We start from the raw sequence: 6,107 nt of genomic DNA, 5'->3' as shown, positions 1-6,107 counted from the left end.
TTAGACTGACCCCTGTGTGTATTTGACTTTCTTCTTAAAAAGCACATGGCCAGATTGAGATTGGTCTCTGTGCAGGTGCATAGGGGAGAGAACCAGTTGCACACCTCTTCTTGCACCTCTAGTATAAGGGTTTACTGAAACTACATACCATGCTCTTGTGAATGCAAGGACTGCACTGCCCACTGGGACACTAGCTACCCAGAAGGCAAAGTCTGGGTCCCTTTCCCCCACACCTTTGCAATGACCAGCAGATCCAGCTTCCCACAGAGGGGAGCATATGCACCTGTGCTTCCCTGGAGCTCCTGGAAGCATCATGTATTTCTGTGGTACAATGGCTAAGTTTCTTTTGAGGCAGTAGAGCTCCACATCACCTCCACTACAGGCTAGTACCTTAATAGCACAATGTGGTCATATGTACAGAGACCATTGGTTGCTATTGCGATAGAAAAAATGATTACTAAAAATAATGATTAAAGTCTGTTTTCAGACTTGAAACTCTGACATTTAGAGTTGTCTAAAGTGGGGGTTCTCAAATGGGGAGTCAGGACCCATCAGGGGGTCGTGAGGTTGTTACATGGGGTGGGTCATGAACTGTCAGCCTCCACTTCAAACCCTGCTTTACCTTCTGCATTTATAATAGTGTTAAATATATTTTAAAGTGTTTTTAATGTATAAGGAAGGGTCGCACTCAGAGGCTTGCTGTGTGAAAGGGATCACCAGTACAAAAGTTTAAGAACCCCTGGTCTAAAGCGAAGGAATAGGAAACGAGAATTTCTTTCCATTCACTTCAAATGTTATACGTACTCAGACACAATCAGAATTTGAAAGCTGAGAGGAACATTATGAAACTGCCATTTCTCATTTCATTTTTCACGTTGTTCCGATTAACAGCCTATGCTGTGATGTCCTAATTAGCTATACTTGCTCCCAAAGAGGCTCTTTGAACCCAAACCCTCCAAATGAAATCCTATTGAATTCCATAAAGTGACAAGGGATTTGTTTTCAGTCACTTACCCAGAGACTGAAATGGAAAGTGTTTTCATTTTGCAATAATAGGTGACTTCATAACAGAGAAAAAGGAAGTAGTGTGCTTAAAGAAGCTAATTAAAAGGTCCTGCAAGTCAAACCTGCTGTATGAAGCTATGGAAGCTTTGCTTTTGTTTTCCCCTTGTGTGAAGACAACAGTCATTTTGCTCTCAGGCTCATCGCAGCACCCACAAACACAAACATATGCATGCTCTCTCAAAGCTTTACTTCTTTTCTTGTTTTTCCTAATGTAAAATAAAAGGCATTCTCAGTGCAAATACATTTGCTCTGTGTGTATAGAAAAACATAGCAAACACTTAATGAATTATCATAAATTAAAGACCACAGCACCCCTGTATCTCCATAGTAAACTTGGTGACCAGCCAGTATAATATCATTACATATCTATTTGTAGTTTCCACTGGAGAAATTATTGCGGAATTAGAATAGAGTCTTGCCTGCTGCATGCAGAAGGTACTGGGTTCCACTCAGAGAGTGTACAAGTGATGCAAGGCCAAAGCTTTCAGCCTTTATTAAGGCAAAACTTCCAAAGACTATAGAATTTCGTCCATTTTGAAGGCGTTTGGAAGTTTTCAGGATGAGAGGCTCCATGCACCATATCTTGATTCCATTGAAATCAACAGCAAAACACACATCCACTTCAAAACACTGGCAAAACCTTCTAAAGTTAGCAGAATCAATACATAAGTTATTTAACATACATTTAATAATAATAATGAGGAATATACTATGTTTGCAATTACTATGATACCAACAGGCTGTACTGGGATTATGGTGCCTGTGAATCTACAGATGTAATCATATGACACTAATGCTGATATCATATGGGTTAGGTGAAATATCCCATGCCGACTCCTATGGATATGCAGAGCTTCCATGATATGAGTGCTGGTGCTAGCACAGCAGTGAAATTCTGACACCTTCGTATTAACAATATGTGGTTTCAGGAGCAGGGTTTGAATAGCCTTAAATGTTGCTCTGTCAGGGAAAAGGGAAAAAGCAAGAGAACCTAGCAAGAAGTCTTTACTTGATCTTTGCAGGGGACACCAACTAAAACTTGCTGGCTCTTTCTTAGCAAATTTTCTCACTCTGTTGACTGAATGGTTGGTTCCACCACCTTCTACAACTACCACAGGCCATATCTACCCTTCATTCAATTATTTTTGTTCAATTTACTCTAAGCACTTACAAGACTTGTACATTCTGACCTGAATCCCCCACAGTATGTTAAAAATAAATAGATTCAAAACAGTTTTTTTTTACTAACAATGTAATAACCAATATCTTCCCTGTCATGAATGAGAGAGAGAGGGTAGATGAGATAATATATTTTATTGGACCAACCTCTGTTGATGGAAGGCACAAACTTTTGAGTTGCACAGAGCTCTTCTTCAGGTCTGGGGAAGGAAACTAGTATGTCCGAGATACATACAAGTTGGGACAGCCCCCTCATGCTTAACAATCTATCCCAGCTTATATTTAGCTCAGATACTCTGGTTTCCTTTCCCCCAACCTGAAGAAGAGCTTTGTGAAGTTTGAAAGCTTGTGCCTTCCACCAACAGAGGTTGATCCAATAAAAGATATTGCCTCATCTACCCTCTCTCTCTCTCATATATCCTGGAACTAACATGGCTACAACACCACCACAAATGAATTAGGGAGCTCATATTTAACTCCTTTAACAAGGAAAACAAACACAATTTGAAAGAAACTGGGTAGCACTGGAGGAGTGGAAATGTCATGTGAAACCATTTTAAACATAAAGTCTAAAACTTTGCATAGACTGGAATTATAATCTATTGTCATATTCCAATGAGTCTTTTTTCCAAGTAATTTTCCCACCTTTAATAGCCCCAAAAGTTTTCATTTTAGAAACAGTTCTACCATATTTTTTAAATGTACAGTGGCACACACCCTTTTCACCTTAAAGTTATTTTACAATTATGTTTTTTTTCCACTTTCACTTTCTCATCGCTTACAAATGATGTGTTTGAGATAGCTGATAGGCTTAATGCATAGCCATTGAGCAGTCCTCCCTGGAGTTTTTTCAAGACCATGAGCTGATGCTTCATTGGGAACTAATAGTCAACAGATACACACCAGGGGTATATAGGTTTATTTAATAAAGTGGTAGATGGGGTATTTTTCTTTGCATGTAAGAAGTAACCTTATAACTGTTTGCTCATTTATTTACTCAGCTTTCCAGTCTAGTGATCTCTTGACAGATCCTCCCTGCCACTCCCTCAGAACATCTCATGAGAGCTTTGTTCCAACATGCTGTGACAAAAAACTTTTTTCTCTCCAACCCTTACTTCAGCAAAATCATCAGACAATTCTGAAACATACTCCATTAGTAAAATGGAGATAATACTGCCGTATTCCTGCTGCACAGGATGTTATGAAGATTCACTCCTTTATATTTGTAAAATGCTTTGAAAATAGAAAGTATGCTGTATATGTGAGTATTATTAGTATCAATTCTTAGGGGACATTTTTTCTCCCATTGATGTTCAGGGGATTAGCATGCCTGACCCCTATTAATGATAGGCAGGCTTAGGTACAGGATAACTCACCCATGAACTGAACTGATGATCAAATAAAACAATTTAGTGTACACTTTAGTACACCCCATCCTGAACGTAAAGTGTCTTGTAATCCAATTGAGACTTTTGTTTAAAAGGGTGCTGCAAGGGATTCAGTTTTATACAAAATAATTTTTACAGTTTTACTTTTGATTTGCCAGCTTTTTGGTTTTTTTAACTAAATTTTAAAAAAACATTTATAATAAAAATAGCGGGGGAGGAGGGACATAAGTCTCCAGTTGTGCATGTGGCTTGTATTCCTCAAATAACATGAGTGCTGATCCTTGTTTAACGTTAATATCTCCTATAAGTGATTTAAAAGAAAATAGACCAGGAGTGATAATGTATTATACCTACAGCTGCATTGAAAAAGACATAAACATGACAGTAAACAGTTAACTCTCTCATTTTTCTCTCTTCTTCCTAAAGTGTTACCACCTATGGCAGGGATGGGCAAACGTTTTGGCCTGAGGGCCACATCTGGGTATGGAAATTGTATGGCAGGCCATGAAGGCTCGCAAAATTGGGGGTTGGGGTCCAGGAGGGGGTGAGGGCTCTGGCTGAAGTGCAGGTGCTGGGGATGAGGGGTTTGGGGTACAGGAGGGTTCTCTGGGCTGGGACCGAGGTATTCATAGGGTGGGAGGGGGATCAGGGCTGGGGCAAGAGATTGGGGCACGGGGGGAGTGACTCATGGGTGCAGGCTCTGGGCAACTCCTACCTCAAGCAGCTCCCAGAAGTAGCAGCATGTCCCGCTTCTGGCTCCTATGCGGAGACGTGACTAGGTGGCTCTGCACATTGGCCCATCCACAGGTGCTGCCCCTGCAGCTTCCATTGGTCACAGTTCCTGGCCAATGGGAGCTGCAGAGCCACCGCTTGGGGCAAAGGCAGCATGCAGAGCCCCCGGATGTCCCATGCCTAGGAGCCAGAGGGGGGACATGTCACTGCTCCTGGGAGCCGCGTGCAGCCACAGCAGGCATGGAGCAGGGCAAGCCTCCAACCCCCACTCCCCAGTGGGAGCACGAGGGCTGGATTAAAGGGTCTGATGGGCCAGACACGTAGTTTGCCCACCTATAGCCATGTAGATTGAAGTCCTCTAGCCACAGACAAATATAATATGGAGGGTAGCAATTAGATTTTTACAAACCTGCCTTTTGATGTCCAAGCACTGTTCTGGAACGACTCTCTTTAAGAACAGGAGGATAGTTTAGTGCAATGTTTTTCAAATGCAGCCGCCGTGCCGCATCCAGCCACAAGGGGCTTTTTGTGCAGCCACAGCCTCCTGGACAGTGATTGTGGGCAGAGGGGGAGCGAAGCAGTGTTAACAAACATACAAATATCACTTTTCACAAAAACAGACTTACTAGCTAGCAAGTCTTTAAAAAAGTAACCAAAAAAGCAAAAGAAACAACAACAACAAAAAGACAAGAACGTGCAAAGCACCGTATTTATTTCTATTCTGGTTAGGTCCAGTAAAGCATAGAGACAATTTTACATTTTTTTTATTATTGAGCCTGCAATAAAAACCTACATAAATAAATTATGATTTGGACATGTGTATGTGCGTATTTATTTGTTTTTCCTAAAGTTAATTAAGTATTTTAGGAAAAATTGTCAGAGCAGCCACCAGCAAGTGTTGGTGGCTGCACTCTGAGGCCACCAAAAAAATTTTTGTGAGACCTTAACATTCATGCCCGCTTCGCTTTGATGCCTCTTCTGAGACTGCCAATTGTGATTGTATTGTGAGGAAGACCAGGGGTGAAAGTAATTTACAGGACTTACCGGTACTGCCGAAGTCCTGGGTGGGGCGTGGTCTCATCTGAAAGAGGCATGGCCTCTCAAGATTTAAAGGCCCTGGGGAACCAGCTGTGGCTGGGAGACTCAGAGCCTTTAAATCAGCCAGGGGCTCCCAGATGCAGAGGTGGCTGGGAGCCCCTGGGGCTCAGGGGCAAATTAAAGGGCCTGGGGCTCTGGCCGCCAGGGGAAACCCCGAGCTTTGCGGGGCTGGGGCAGGGATTTAAAGGTCCCAGAGCTCCTGCTGTTGAGGTAAGCCTGAAGCCCTTTAAATCCTGGCCCCAGCCCGGCTGCCAGAGCCATGGCCGGGATTCAAAGAGCTCTGGGCTGCCTGCAGCCACGGGGAGCTCTGAGCCCTTTAAATCCTGGCCCCAGCCCTGCCGCCAGAGCCGCAGCAGGGATTCAAAGGGCTCTGGGCTGCCTGCAGCGGCAGGGAGCTCTGAGCCCTTTAAATCTCAGCCGCGGCCAGGATTTAAAGGGCTCTGAGCTGCCCGCAGCTGCAGGCAGCCCAGAGCCCTTTCAATCCCCGCTCTGGAAGTCGATGCAGTCCAGCACGGCGTACTGGTACCGGACCGCACTGGCTTACTTTCACCTCTGAGGAAGACATGCATCTAATAAGAATAGGATTGAAACTTCTTGCACACAGGACACCAAAGAGCTATTGAATGGCAACAACTTTTAGTCAGA

This window comes from Chelonoidis abingdonii, chromosome 2 (genome assembly GCF_003597395.2).
Source record: "Chelonoidis abingdonii isolate Lonesome George chromosome 2, CheloAbing_2.0, whole genome shotgun sequence".
Taxonomy (NCBI): Eukaryota; Metazoa; Chordata; order Testudines; family Testudinidae; genus Chelonoidis; species Chelonoidis abingdonii.
The sequence above is the reverse complement of the archived record's forward strand: the minus strand, read 5'-3'. Positions refer to the sequence as shown.